The sequence below is a fragment of the Delphinus delphis genome, chromosome X (assembly GCF_949987515.2).
Source record: "Delphinus delphis chromosome X, mDelDel1.2, whole genome shotgun sequence".
NCBI lineage: Eukaryota > Metazoa > Chordata > Mammalia > Artiodactyla > Delphinidae > Delphinus > Delphinus delphis.
The window spans coordinates 70,560,763-70,576,578 of NC_082704.1; positions in this window are offsets into that span (position 1 = coordinate 70,560,763).

Consider the following 15,816-nt stretch of genomic DNA (forward strand, 5'->3'; position numbering starts at 1 on the left):
ATTTGCAAATTACATACAACCCAGAGGACTAGCAGATCTCTAGGATTATAGTGATTCAAGCTTCAGAGAGTTCTCTACAGGCTGAAATGATGAGTTGAAATGTTCTAGCACCAAATGCCCCAATCCAACTGCACAAGTCTAGGAAGAGGAAGATGGGCTTAGCAGCAGCAAATTTGGAAGCCCCTTTGAACTTTCCCTTTTCCCCTCAACCATTTGCCAAGTGAGGTTGCGGTCACTTCCATGATATTTGCCCCACCTTTGCCCTACTCTCCATTCTCACTGACTCTGCCCTAGTCTAAGACACCACCATCCCTTCCCTAGACCACAGAAAAGTCTCCTAGGTGACATTGCCTGCAGCCACCCCTTTCTCCACACCTAGGCAGATTATAAAACCCTACTTGGCACACTTCCCCTTTAAGACTTCTATCTATCCTTACTAAATTGTGAGTCCTTGAGGTAGAGTCCAGATTTGTTTATTTTTGTATTTCTCCCCACCACCACCAAAAAAAGAAACACACACACACAAACACAAACACACACATACAATGTGCTCAGTGCCGTGCCTGGTATGCTGAATGCTTCTTAAGTTTCCTGGGTCTACCTAAGAGGGCAGATTTCTATTTCCTCACTGAGGATGGTAGGGGAAAGGCCTGCACCACCACCACCCTCATGTCCCTGTGCCCCCAACCTACCGTGACCCTGAGCATTGTTACCAGCTGATGAGGAAGTATCCTTTCCCTCCTTGTGTTGGGTCACCAGCAGCTCTGTATGACAGATATAGACTCATCTTATCAACAATTAGGTGAAACCACTCAGAGTTTTATCCAAGGGCCAGACACACAGATGGCTAGTGGAGCTAAGTTGTTTCCACCTCTCAGGAAAGACTACACCAGGGTGGCATCCACCAAGGGCCTTGATACACTGCTGTAAGCTTTCCACGTCATTTTTATCTTTAAAAATGCTGTAAGGGAGGTAGGGCAGGGGCTTCATATTTCAAATGGGGAAACTATGGCTCAGAGAGTGAACTGCCCCGAGTCAGCGAGGCTGCCCATGCAATCCTAACTCCGACACACACACGCAGTGCTGGAGCACGCTTGTGGATACATTAGCAGCAGTTTCACTCACAAGCATTCCTGCCATCCTGATAAGTGCAGGGACCTGAAATAGCAGATACAATCTGCATTGGTTAATCAGACTTGTTGGTCACACCACTGAAGAGCACCAGTCTCAGCTGAAAGGAAGTAAGGTGAAGCATGACACATAAGCCACCAAGAAGTAGCTCTGGGACTGTGACGGTGGATGTGCTATTTCTATGTGTGTATGTGGTGAAGGCAGGGGCTGAGTGGGACATGGGAAGAGATGGGACTGCAGGCGCCGTGCAATTCCAGGATCAGCCCAAACTCCAGGGTTGCCAGTTTGGTCGCTGGCTCCTCATTATAGCCTCCCTCCACTTGGAGGCCTGTTGGGGAGCTTGCTATTGCTCGCACCGCCAGTCCCCTCTACAATGTCCCCTCACCACAGGAAAGGCTTCTAACCTCCTGCAGGCCCATGACTCCCCTACTTGTAATTGAAACATATGCCCCTTCTAGCAACTTCTTAACTCCCTTCCCTCCTTAATTTTTCTCCATATATATATAACCATCTAGCAGTCTATAAATTTTATTTATTTTGCTTTTGGTCTGTCTCCCTTCACTAGAATGTGAGCTCCATGAAGGAAGGGATTTTTTTTTAATTGAAGTATAGTTGGTTTACAATGTTGAGTTAGATTCTGGTATATACATACTTTTTCAGATTCCCTTCCCATTATAGATTATTATAAGATATTAAATATAGTTCCCTGTGCTATACACTAAATTCTTGTTGTTTATTTTATGTACAGTAGTTTGTATCTGTTAACCCCAAGCTCCTAATTTATCCCTACCCTCCTCTTTCCCCTTTGTAACCATAAATTTGTTTTCTATGTCTGTGAGTCTGTTTCTGTTTCATAAATATGTCCATTTGTGTCAATTTTTAGATTCCACATATAAGTGATATCATATGATATTTGTCTTTGTCTGTCTCACTTACTTCACTTAGTATGATAATCTCTAGGTCTACCTATGTTGCTACAAATGGCATCATTTCATTCTTTTTAATGGCTGAGTAATATTCCTATATATATATATATATATATATATATATATATATACACACACACCACAACTTCTTTGTCCATTCATCTGTCTATGGACATTTTTGTTACTTTCATGTCTTGGCTATTGTAAATAGTGCTGCAGTGAACATTGGGGTACATGTATCTTTTCCAGTTAGAGTTTTTGTCTTTTCTGGATATAAACCCAAGAGTGGGACTCCTGGATCATATGGTAACTTTATTTTTAGTTTTATAAGAAACCTCCATATTGTTTTCTATAGTGGTTGCACCAATTTACCCACCAACAGTGTAGGAGGGCTCATGAGGGAAGGGATTTTTGTATGTATTTGCCTCTTATATTCACTGCCGAGTTCCTCAGTGTATAGAATAGTGCCTGGCATAACATAGGTGCTCAACTAATATTTATGCAGTGAATGAGGTCTCACGAATCTCCCTCTGCCAGCCATCCAGGCTGCAAAATACCCCGGTGTGCAAAAGCACACAGCCAGCCTCTACAGTGGGGAATGAGCAGTGTGGTTACAGAGAACCATCTGGTTTGCTTGAAGAGCTAAATCTGGTGCCTTTCCTTCAGGTCTCCATGGCACAACACCCACCCACACCTGTGGCCTGGACCGGCTTCCCCTTCTCTCAACTCATGTAATCCTTCCTAGCAAGAACTTTGGCTTCCAGCCGAAACTCTGCTCCACTACCTCAAACTCTTTTCTAGTCCTATGCCGTTTCATTGACATCCCCATCTACTGCTTCTTTCCTGGATAGCAATTCAAGCCGATAAACATTGGCTTACTATGTATAAGGTACCAAGCCATTTCAACATTCATTCGACACACATTTATTAAGCACCCATATATAAAATGCCATACAAGGACAAAAAAGACATAATTCCTGTCCTCAAGGAGCTCCCAGTCTAGTGCGGGAGTCTGGAATGTAACCAGATAAATACTAGTCAGTGTGATCAGCTCAGTCACAAAGAGACACCCAAGGGTTGTGGGGACCCAGAAGAGGAACCGCCAACCCAGGCTGGCTCCCAGAAGGAGAGGTTGTATGAGACGAGGCTCAAAGGATGAGAAGGAGTTTGCCAAGTGATGAAGTAGGAAGAAAGAAGATGTTTTAGGCAGAGGAGGCAGCATGTGCCGAAGTCTGGAGATGGACAAGAGCTGTTTTGTAAGATAGGAGTGTTGCCATCTACAAGAGGAGTGGAAGAGATGAGGTTGCAGAGGAAGGCAAGCACCAGACCACACAGGGCCTTGGAGACCATGGAGAAGAGTTTGGACTTTAACTGGGGAGCACTGTTGAGCCATTGAAGGGTCTTTCAGGGGTGCGGAGTATGGGTTGGAGAACTCAAGCGTGAACTCAGGGAAACAGGAGGCACTATGTTATTCCGGTTGAGGGGGCAGGGAGAGGTAAATTAGGAGTTTGGGATTAACATATACATACTACTATATATAAAATAGATAAACAACAAAGTCCTACTGTATAGTACAGGGAACTATACTCAGTATCTTGTAACAACCTATAATGGAAAAGAATCTGAAGAAGAATATATATATATATATATATATATATATATATATATATGTATATATATATGTGAATCACTTTGCTGTACACCTGAAACTAACACAACATTGTAAATTAACTATACCTCAATAAAAAGAATATGGACGGGTGAGTGCTGAAAGATGATGATGGTGTGGTAGTAGCAGTGTGGATATGGAGGTGGGGACAGACTCAAACGTGAATGGTAAGGAGGAGAGAAAAACCCCTGGACTTGGGGACTGATTGACCAGAGGATCTGGCTCAAGAGGGAAGAGATGCTGAGTTGGGGTAGAACTATGGTGACTTTGAGGTGCTGATGGGACATCCAAGGGGAGATATCCAGCAGGCAGGGAGACTTATGAGTGCCAACATTTCCCTCCAGTAGCTCTGTCCTGTCCATCTTTGGATTCTCCCTTCTCTCATTTTCACCCCTTCGCCCTGTCATTTCTACCAGATCTCTTTGTTCATACCTCTCTTCCCTCTTCTTTGTGAGGCCATCTACTAGTCTGCCCACCTCCTTCCTGTTACCTTATTCTCTGTTCCACCCCAACTAAATATCCCTAAGTATGTCTGAGTACAACTGCATATTTCTAATGAATACATTACTCTTTCCTGTCAGTCAGTTTCTTCCCCATAGTGAATTTTTAACTGCAGATATGCACATTAACTCTTGACATAGCATCATCTGATCAGAGGCTTTTGGGTTACTAAATAGAAAGGCCCTTGGAATGTGAAGCTCAGAGAGGGGAATTGAATTGTCAAGGTCACACAGTGAGTCCATAGCAGAGACAGACTAGAACCTGGAACTTCTGTAGCCCAGGCTGGTCCTTGAATGCATAGAGCAGATTCTTCCTAGAATAAAACGGGTTCTTGAGATACTGAGCAAACACAGAGGGCATCCACTTACCATGAAGACATGAAGAGGAGCTAGGAAATCTCGTCTTCCAAACTCCTTCAGCAGAGAGTCACTCTTCAGTTGACTCTGGCTCTCCTGCTTCAAGACAGGGGTTGTACTAGGCTAACCTCTGCCCCCCCCCATGTGTTCTCACTGGGGTAAATGTCACCTAGCAAGTATTAGGTAAGCTATTGGGACCAGCTCTTTGGAGGACAATGGAGACAGGCATCTTCTTCGCCGACAGTATCTCATTCAAGTAGAGACATCGGTGCCTTATCGGCCAGTTCAGAGATCACCTGGAGATGACACCCTTGTTCAAACAGTGGCTGCTGAGAGCCAAGAGCCCTATGGAGAGCAATGAAGGTTAATTATCCACAAGGACAGGTTCCATCTCTTCCAGACCTACCCTAGGGAGAGGGAAGGCATCACAATGGGAGTAGGGAACCCCTGGGGCCTCTAACCCACTTGGTGACCTCTCTGAGACCTGGAATCTGTTCCAGGATTCATCCAACTGACACAGAACTGCCCGTAATTATCACCCAGGGGCAGACCTGGAGCCAGATTTCTTCTCCAAGACTTAGTAGCTGAGTGATCTTGGGCAAGTTACCTAAATTCTCTGAACCCAATTTCTAACTCTGTAAAATAGAAGTAATTCGTGTCCACCTTACAATGTTGTGGGATGCTTAAAGAAGAGTGTGAACATGAAAGAGCTCTATAAATTATAAACCACTGCACAAATGAGAGGAAGTTTTATTGACAGAAATCTTCCTACTGTCTGACTAGCAACCCACCTCTATCATGAATGCCCCTTGTTGTAGTTTCAGCCCATACCATCTTGCTAGTCCTTCTTCTTCAAAGTGGAATGAGGTGTTGTCCAAACGGTACAACTGCCTTCCTGAATCTTGTGAAGCCCCCATATTCCTTTTACTTAAAAGTCAAGACTCAAGAGGACATGGTCTCTGACTTTATACCTTGAAGGTGTTGTCACAAGCAGAGCTCGTAGATGGGATCTTGGTGGCACCAGGGTGGGAGAGGAAGGACCTATGCTCAAAATTTGCTTCTTCTCCCAGCTATCCTTCTTCTGATAGCAGAAAACCAGTCCCACAAGACCACCTCAGGAATTTGCATTTTGAACATGCACCCGAGATGATTCCAATGAAGAGTACCTCAGACTGGGCTTTAAGGACAGCTGCTCAAATTCCTCTACATGGCTGGAGCCAGTAATTAGCCCGCCTGTGTTCTTTGCAACTTAACACAAGGCAGTAATTTATCCCAAATGGTGGCAGTGAGACACTGTGAGTGACAGGTGGGAGTGGTATTTGGCATCCAGCCTCTCCACCTCTCTCAGGTGGTACCTCATGCATGTGACCACACGGGCCCATAGGTGCCTCTGCTACAGCTCAGCCTGGGGGAGCTGTGACCACCCTGGGAAGCACAGATCATGGGGAGGCAAAGAGTCAATTTTCACGAGCCTGGGAAGAACACACAGAGTGACTTCATGGAGGAAGACAGCAGGAAGCCCCTTTCAGAAAGGACAAAAGAGGAGTAAAGGAGATGGAGCAACTGAGAGAGATGGTCAGAGGGGCTCTGAGCCCAGGATGCATGTTCAGGGAAGTGTCTTTGAGGGGAGACCGATGGGAGCACAGGGCAGCGGACTGTGTGAGGGTGAGGCATGATACGATTTGCAAGCAGCTTGAGGGGAGTGTCACCCAGTTCCTTCCCTCCATGACTATATCAGTGACAGCAGAAACTGGTGCTATGTATGGTAACAGTGTCATCAGATACACACCAGACAGAGAGGCAGGAATACCAGGTGTGAGTGGCACCCCTACTATAGATGCATTAGGGACGGGGAGAGGGAAGGTATCTATGAACACGTTGCAGCTCTGCGTTTGCAGCCAGTGCAAGGACCTCCAGAAGAGCTGGAAAGCACTTGTCAAGGGTGCTGCACAAAAGACCCCCAACGCAAAATAAATGTGGAATCAGAAAACTTTAAAGTTTTTCTCAACCCTAAGTGTCTGTTTCTGTACCTCTATGCTTAATCCAATCAAGTTTTAGGAGATTTTCCAGGTGGGAGATAATAGTAAAAATCTAACATTCATTGAATATGTTAATATTTTATGCTCCAAACTGTTCTAAGTCCCTTATGTATTGCTCTATTTATTCCTTATGTCCACAGGAGGTTGAGACTTTTATGAACCCAATTTTACAGACAAGGAAACTGAGACACAGAAAGGTTAAGTAACTTGCCCATGATTTCTATTTTAGGTAGCACAGGCCAGATTAGGCTACAGTAATAAATATCACCCAAATCTCAGTGACTTCAAAAGAAAGTTTACTCTCACTCATCTTATATGTCTACTGTGGTCAGCAGGAGGGTTCTAAGACCCAGGCTGGGGAGACAGCAACCATCTTATGACACCACATCTCCATGTGCACTTGCCCCATCACCAAGACTGTGGAAGAGAAAGATGGAGAATTGAAGACCTACAATTAAATGCTTAGGTTCTGATGTGACCCCTGTCACTTCTGCCCTCACTTCTTTGGCCAGAACAAGTCACATGGCCAAATCTAACTTCAAACAAGTGTGAACATATAATCCCTGTGTACCTGGAAGTACAGAGAACTTGACATTGATGAACCCTTGATGATGCCCATCACAATCCAAAGCTGACAAAGATTCAATCCCAGGCTGCCCAGTTTCCAAGCCTCCCTCTTTATCACTGCTCCACTGCTCTCCTCTGCACACCCGGGAGGAATGGCCAATAACCCCTCCTGTGAGACAGCCAGCAATGGACATGGCTTGGGGAAAGTGGGAGGGGTGGGAGATTAGGGCCTCTCCCTGACTGCTCAGTGTCTCTCCCATGACTCTTGCCACCTAATCCCTTATGGTCCCAAGGTGCTCTCTACCCCCACTCCTGGAAGAAGTCCCAGTCCAGTGTCCTTCTATTCTCTGACCTGGGAGAGGTAGGAGTACATAAGCTTCCAGGAAACCACACCTCACCCCTACCCTGTCACTAGCTCAGGTTCACAGAAATACTTTTCTGTTGTGTCCTCAGAGCTAAGTGATAGAGCAATGCAGACAGAAAAGCCAGAGGGAATTGGAAGGTCTTTGTCCTGGTGAGCAGAGGACATTAGCCAAAGTTCAGCTTGAAGTCTGAAGCTCCTACTACATCCTACCAAGGTGATGTCAGGAAGCTGAGGGGGGGCTGGTGTAAAGGAGTCTAGGGTGACATCGTCCTGGACTGCAGCAGGAGAGAAAGTTAGATGCTGAGGACTTCCTGATGACAAAGGCAATTCTTTCTTTATGCCTGTCTCCCTACTCCTTGAAGAAGAAACCGTTAAATTCATCTCTATATCCTCAGCACCCAGCAAAGGCCTGGAGCAGAGCAGGTGTTCAGAAAGTACTGTGGGGAAGGGCCACACTAGAAGCAGATTTTTAAGAACAAGGTGGAGATAGCCAGGCAGACTCAGGCCCCTTCCAGGTTAAAGACTCTCCCACTAAGTGCTCATATACCACGGGTTGCTCGATGAAAGGCAGAGCTGGGCTTAGGCCTGGAGAAGCTTGACAGGCTACTGTTGCTGTAGGAACTGAGCGGCTGGTTTCCTCTGCGGGGCTTCACTCTCCCCCCTTCCAATGGAGCCTGCAGTCCCTGACCCTTGGGTACCTGAAAGAGGATTAGGAAGAAACAAATCCTGCAGGGATCAATTTGCAGGATCAATCTCTTGCCCCAGTCATACCAGTCTCCTAATTCTTTAAGCATTCTAATCTCTTCCCCATCCTGAGGCCCTAGCTTGGTGTAGTTTCTCTTTCTGGAACATTGTTCCCTGCACTTTGATTTGGCTAACTCTTACGCATCCTTAAGTTCTTATTATGGGGTCTTTTCCTCATAGGGGATTTCCTTGACACTTCCCTCCCCACTCCCCGAATCTAAATTGGGCTCCCCTTGCTATACACTCTCAAAGCCACTTTAATTTTTTTCAGAGCATTTATCACACTTTGTAATTCGAGATCAATTTGGGGAATGATTTGCTTTATGTCTGTCTTTCCCAGTAGACTGTAATTTCATGAGGTCAGAGATTGTGGTTTTTCACTCTAATATCCCCAGTACCTAGCCCAATGCCTGACATAGTATGCTCGACAAATGTTTCTTAAATAAATGGATAAAATTATGAATAAATGAATGTCAAACTCTAAAGTCTTTGTTCTTTCCATCAAAGACTTCCCTTTGGTGCTTACCATGGCACCTGGCACATAAGTGAAGTTCAATAAAAATTTCCTCCCTTCCTCTCTCCCTTCTTTTTTCCTTCCCTCACTGACCCATTCCCTGGGAAACTTCTGCTTAGATATGTGTCTTCTTGTGCGAACTTCAGGCACTAAGACTCCAGATGAGTCAGCGGGAGAAAAGAGCGTGGCTGGGCCACCCCAAGCTCAGAATAGGCCAAATTAGGAGGCAGACAACAGGCTACCTGATCCCCAGCATCTCCCACTTCCACCAGGCTCAACTGTAAGAGTGGGCAGATGCCAAACCACAATAGGCTTCAGTGTCCAAGGCTGATCCTTCACCTAGCAACCAAGGCTACACTGAGGGTAGGGACTCAGGTGTACGGGACAGGTAGGGAGAATGACAGGAATATTAAAATGTCTCTCTGGACCACCCAGTAGCCCCAGGGGAAGCTTGTTGACCTGGCTGGGGAACTGCACTCCACTCTCCATCTATGGGGGAAATCTGTGGGGTTGTCTCTGGAGAAAGCTGGGCAGAATATCCATATCACAGCTCTCAAAGCAGAAAAGGACATGGGGATCCACCTAGTTCCTCTCCATGTCCACTGCCACTGGTATCCGATGCCCCAAACTCCTCTACAGCTTCCCCAGCAAGTGTTCTCACAGTGTCTGCTTGCACATCCCCAGCCACAGGGCACTCACTACTCCTGAAGAGGGAAAAACCTGGACACTCTGCTATTTCATCCAGGTGTCTCTCCCCACTGGACCATTCGGTCAAAGCTCAGATCCCATCTTGGGGATGGTCTTGATCCAGGGTACTGGTCTGTCCCTCAGTCAGGGGATATGGAGGTGTGGAGGGCTAGAATCTTTTGTCAGACCTCCAAAAGTTTGATGGACCTTGCTTAAGACCCTAGTATACAGGTCCAGCCAGAGGCCAGACAGAGCGGACTGTACAACCTGCCAACCTGATGGGCAAGGTGCTTATAGACACAAGAGCTTTTTGAGGGTGGGGACAACATCTTTCTTGTTCACCATTCCTATCATATGGCTGTTGCCCAGTAAAGGATAGGATTCAAGCTGTATTCATCTTTGTGACCAGCACAGTGCCTGAGCTTGTCTGTCAAATGAATGGAGGGATGAGTTCTCCTCCTTGGGTAAGTTACTTCAGTTCTCTGAGATTCATTTTCCTTATGCTTCAAATGAGCATCATAATTCTTGTCTCACCTAGCTCCTGAGGATGGTCGTTGGGAGGGGGAATGCAAAGTCAGTTGGCATACTTTGGAAAGGATCTGAGAAATCCTTGGTATTACCTGTCCTTTTATCCACCTTTTATTTCCTTCTATTTGCAGAGGAGTGTCGACCTCTCCTAACTGGTCCTCCTGTCTCTGGCTCCACACCTCTCCTCAGCAGGACCTCCCTCCCACAACTTTCCTCCACCTGAAGCTTACAGGGGTCCCCCAGCCATGAACAAAAGACTCCCGTCTCAAGGGCCCTCTTCCACCATTCTTGACCCCATAGTCTGGCTTCAGCTGCCCTTGCCCCCGCTCATTTCTGGAAGGATATGGTTTCCCACTGGGCCCTGGAAGGTATCCCTAAAGCTATTCTTGTGAGCCTCAACAAAGATTACTTCTTGGCAGCTACCACAGTGGTTGACAAGACAGGAATTGGGATTTGTCACCAAGAAGGCTAAAGCTATAAGCAGCCTGGAACTGGAAGGAAGAGTGTGTCAGCTCAGAGAGCAGACAAAAGTAATCCTAGCTATCGCTGAAATAAACTTCTCAAGGAGAACAAAAGCGACCCCCTTGGAGAGAGAATTTAGCACAAGATGAACTTTAAGAGTGCATATCAACAGTCTCCCTGCCTCTGTGCTGGGCTACCTTGAAACCATCTCAGACTAAGGAGACTCTCTGCACTGTTTAAAACTTGGCAGTTTAAAATAAATTGGAAACAACCTAAACAGCCAACAATAGGGGGTTGTTTAAATTAATACAGCTCACCCACAGGATGGAACACTGGACGTTATTTTTTTGGAAGCTCCTTAATGGTATACTATATATAATATATAATATAATATCATAATATATGAAAGCCTGAAAAGAAATACACTAAAATGTGTACACTGATTTCCCGGGATGGTGGAGTTAAATATGATTTTTATTTTCTTCCCTGTACTGTCAGTACTTAACAAATTTTATCCATTAAATATATGTAATATTGAAGTACTGATCCAGGCTACAACATGAATATACCTTGAAAACAACATTTGGGGGAGTGGCTTCCCACAAACTACAAAGTAAATACTCAGCAAATCTCTACTGGGTACCTAGGACCGAAGTAAATAATGAGTCCCGTGCCCCCGATGGATCTTGGGAGGGGAGGTGGAAAGCTTATTTGGTAGAGGAACGAGACTAGTCCCAGCTCTGCCTTGATCTCCCTGAGTTACCTCGGGGGCACAGTATTTGAAAACTCCCAATTCTCCGAACTGAAATGGGCTCTTAAATACCCTCTAGTCCAAAGAGCGTGGATAGGTGGCACATGTGCTATGCCTCCTCTCTCCCTCATCCATGGCAGATATCACTGGTCCAATCATGGAACTCTTTCTCCCTTAGTACAGATGCCCTCAAAATCTGCCTCCAGACAGTGTTTCAGGTAGCCAGTGCCTATTGGGCAAATTTTTATCCCTAATCTATAAAGAAGATGTGATACGCAGTGGAATACTACTCAGCCATAAAAAGAATGAAATCTTGCCATCTGCAACAACATGGATGGACTTGGAGGGTATTATGCTAAGTGAAATAAGTCAGACAGAGAAAGACAAATACTGTATGATATCACGTACATGTGGAACCTAAAAAATACAACAAACTCTTGAATATAACAAAAAAGAAGCAGGCTCACAGACATAAAGAACGAACTAGTGGTTACCAGTGGGTGGCGAGGGGCAATGTACGGGTAGGGGATAAGGAGGTACAAACTATTAGGTACAAAACAAGCTATAAGGATATATTGTACAACATGGGGACTATAGCCAATATTTTATAACTAAAAAGGGTATATTATTAATTATTAATGTTAATTAATTATTCATATATTTTATAACTTTAAAATTGTGAATCACTACATTGTACACCTATAAATTATATAATATTGTACTGCAACTCTACTTCAATAAAAACCCTTTTATCTCCAATCTGATCTAATCCCCTCATTTTACAGTTAAGGAGAAAAGTTTCTCAAAGCCACAGAATGAGTAAGTAGCCACACCAGGACTTGCACCTGGGACCCCTGCATCCCTGACCAATGTGTGTTCCACTTACCATCTCCCTCTCATAGTACTTCTCTATACAACTGGGGTTGGGAGGCAAATAAAATAATTTATCTGAAAGTACTTTCTAAACTGTTAAATGTAATACATATATGTGGGAGAAGGATGACTGTTATTACAGAAATTTGATGACTTATCAGTCCATAGATATGGACTGTATATATATCAGTGTATGTATGTATATATATATCAGTGCCCAGGCTGTGCAAAGCTTTCTGGAGGATGAGAAATACACAGAAGAACACATGATTCTAGGAGAGAAGCTAGTGAGCAGAGGTGGCCAGTGAGAACAGATTCCAGACATGCAAATAAGCACCAGGCACAGGTCCAGTATCTGAAATAAATTAAGTGGTACGTGAGGATTTGCTGTTTCTCTGCTTTGTTTCTTCTTTGCTTTCTGTCTCAGCTTTTCATGGTCATGACTGCCATAGGCTGGGGCCATTCTGGAGTTCTGGAAGTATCTGCTACAGGAAATATACACATAAATTATTACAATTTGAAAGTTGGAGTAATTTGTATATACTTGCAGAGAGATGAATACACAGCCACCAGACTTGTGGCTCCCACTCTGGACCAGCCCCATTTCTTCTGGGCAGGATGCACCACTCCTTTATAAATTGTTTTGAAACATCTTTATGGTTTGTGAATATTTGTCTGCATAAGGAGCTTTGGTAATATTGTGGTGGTGTCCTCTCAGAAGTGTTTGGTAAGCGGCTGAATCCCAGGGTGTGCTTCGAAGGCATGTGCAGCCTTTAGGGCAAGGCTCACCAGACACAGTGGGCACCACCACCCATGGCGAGCAGAGGGTGTCTCTTCTAGACCAAGACTCTGAAAGGTGAGAGGGCCTGGGCCCTTCTGCGATAATAGAACAACTTCTCCCACAACGCACTGGGACCTGATCCCCAGGGTGGGAGCTTGAGCCTCAGGCTGTTTCCTGTTTTCTACCTTCCCTTCCTTTTCAAAGGCCTTGGCATTCTCATCTGCGACACGGGGATACTGACACTGCCCCACAGGGTAGCTGTCAAGGTCCAAAAGAGAAGATGTCTGGAACACAGAGTACAGGGTTGCCTGTGGAGGGGCCGCAGTAATTGACCACTTCCTTTCCTTTCTCCAGGGACAGAGCCACTCAAGGGCCTTTGCTTCCCTAAACTGCAGCCTCACTCTCTAAGAGAGCCAGCCAATGGACGTGAGGAAACCAGCAAGTTACGGTCAGGTCTTAGTCAAGAGATTTTACTTCCACTGCCAGAGGCTTTTTTTTTTCTCTTCAGAGTTTTTATTAAGAATGAAAGTTGAATTTTTTCAAAGGCTTTTTCAGAACTATTAATGTATTAATATAGTAGTTTATATTAATAGATTTTCTACTATTGAATCATCCTTGCATTTCTTCATAAACCCTCCTTGGTCATGATGTTTTCTTTTCTTTTCTTTTCTTTTTGCGATACGCGGACCTCTCACTGTTGTGGCCTCTCCCATTGCGGAGCACAGGCTCCGGACACGCAGCCTCAGTGGCCATGGCTCACGGGTCCAGCCGCTCTGCGGCATGTGGGATCCTCCCGGACCAGGGCTCAAACCCATGTCCCCTGAATTGGCAGGCGGACTCTCAACCACAGGGAAGCCCCGGTCATGATGTTTTCTTAATGTGCTGTTGAAGTCTGTTCACTTAAGTTTTATTTCAGAATTTTTTGCATCAATATTCATAAGTGATATTCATCTGAAATTTCCTCCTTTTAAAACTATCTTTATCATATTATAGTATATATCATATCATATTTAGATGTTAGTGTTACACTCACTTTATAAAAAGAATGTGGAAGTTTTCCTTCATTTTCTCTGAAGCAATTTACGTAGCACTAAGGCTATCTGGTCTCTTTTGCAGGATTTCCCTATGATATCATCTGGGTCTACTGACTTTTGTGGGATCTAATAATTTCCTTTAATTCTATTATAACTGCTCTGCTTATGCTTTCTATTGACACTTGGGCCCATTTTGATAAATTGTATTTTCCTATGAAATGATGCGTTTCATCTAGGTTTTCTAATTTATGTACATATAGTTATACAAAGTAGTCTTTTATTACTTTTTAAAATTTGCTGTGTATTAATAGTTATTTCTTTCCTGTCATTTCATTTGTGCTTTTTCCCTTTTTAAAATTAAATTTGTTAGTGGTTCATCTCTTTTGTTGATTTTTTTCAAAAAACAAAGATTTTGATTTATTTAATCTCCTGTTTTTCTATTTTCTGCAGAGGCTTTGCTTTTATCCACTGCCCACTCAATCTCTCCAGCTGCCTTTGAGGCAGATGTTATCATTAGCTCCATATTAGGGATGAGGAAGCTGAGGTAGCTCAGCAAGGCGAAGTGACTTGCCCAAGGTCACAGCTTTCACAGACAGCTCTGTCTGTCTTGGAAGGCCAAGCTTGCTTGGTTCATAATGCCACATGAGAGTCACAAGAGATTTCCTGCTCGCTGAACTGCTATGTTCACAGTAGCATGAATGGGAGTGATCAGGAAAGCCTCCCAGTGAGGCCCTGAGTCCCATAGAATCCCCATAGAGTTAAGTAAAACAAAGGAAAGGAAGCAAAAAGGCAGTCCAAATATACATGGCATGATGTGTTGAACACTGAGTAAAGCATCAGTCATGGACGGAGGCTACAACTTTTGTCCCTACAGCCATGTAACCATAGGTGGTTTACCTTACTTCTCTTCATCTCAGTTTCCTCATCTACTAAATGGGTCTGTTATAGGACCTTTGTATAGGGCTGTTATGAGAATTTGATGAGCTAACACATGTAGAGCTCTTAAAATAATATCCGGGTGATAGTAGACATCTCAATAAATAGCAATTAGCACTATTACTTAATAGAAGAGGGAAGATCAAGTGAGGGAGGTAGACTGGGGCTAGGTTATAGACCATCATGGATGTCCACAGTCTAAATTTGGACTTTCTCTATTAAATAATGGGGAACCATTGATGGTTCTTGAGCCAAGGAGTGTCACGAAACAGAGCTGTGTTCTAGGATGACCAGAATAACAGAGTCATTGTACAGACTCTCCTAGAGAGGACTGAAAATTATGACATTTTTCTGATGTCCAGAAGAGATGGGAGCAATTAGTACTTTGGGGATTTGGTGGGGAGGAAGCAGGAGTAGCCTGAGTACCTGAAACCTTTGCTCTGGGATTTGGTCTCATGGGAATGAGACAGACTGTGAGTGGAGGCATCTCTGCACTCTGTGCCCTAACCCTACCACTCCCTCCCTGACTATCAGACACTCAGGTAGCCTCAACCGTAGGAGACTGGTTGCTGGAAATGTCACAATGTTTGGGTGCAGGGAATTGTGAGCAAAGACTTAGTCCCCCTAGCTTAGGCCACCAGCATTCCTTACCTGGTTAGTGATACTGGACTCTGTGTGTCAATCATTTGCCAGTTTACACTCAGATATTGCCTCTACTCCTCCCCCCACCCTGTTCTGTGTTGGGTTTGGCCAATGGGAGGCACTGGTGGGAGACTAGAGGACAAGGCTAATTGGGTCTTTCTCCGCCTCTGTTTCTGCCTGGGGTGGTGGCTCTGGCAGTAGCTGTGTCTCTCCTCTATGCTCCATCTCTCACCGGACAACTCTCTGTGCTTCTAGCTTCCATTGGATTGGCCCAGCTTCCAGGTTCAAGTAACCCCCCTTTTCCCATTGTT